Below are 204 nucleotides of genomic sequence, written 5' to 3'. Positions count from 1 at the left end.
ATCACTATGCATCAAAGCCATGTTCCTAAAATTGTTCTTAGTCATTGTATTGTCTAGACAAGGTATTGACAATACTCAAAGACTAGTACATGTTAAGCCTCCTTTCTTAAGAAGTAAGCAATCGATCTCATAGATTGAAGCATACGGGATGCTTAAGGACAACATGTTGGTGCTTGTTAAAAAACAAGTTCACTGAACATGACC

This window comes from Theobroma umbraticum, unplaced genomic scaffold (assembly GCF_002168275.2).
Source record: "Theobroma umbraticum cultivar Fairchild unplaced genomic scaffold, ASM216827v3 scaffold_55.0, whole genome shotgun sequence".
NCBI lineage: Eukaryota > Viridiplantae > Streptophyta > Magnoliopsida > Malvales > Malvaceae > Theobroma > Theobroma umbraticum.
Note: the sequence above shows the minus strand (reverse complement) of the source record.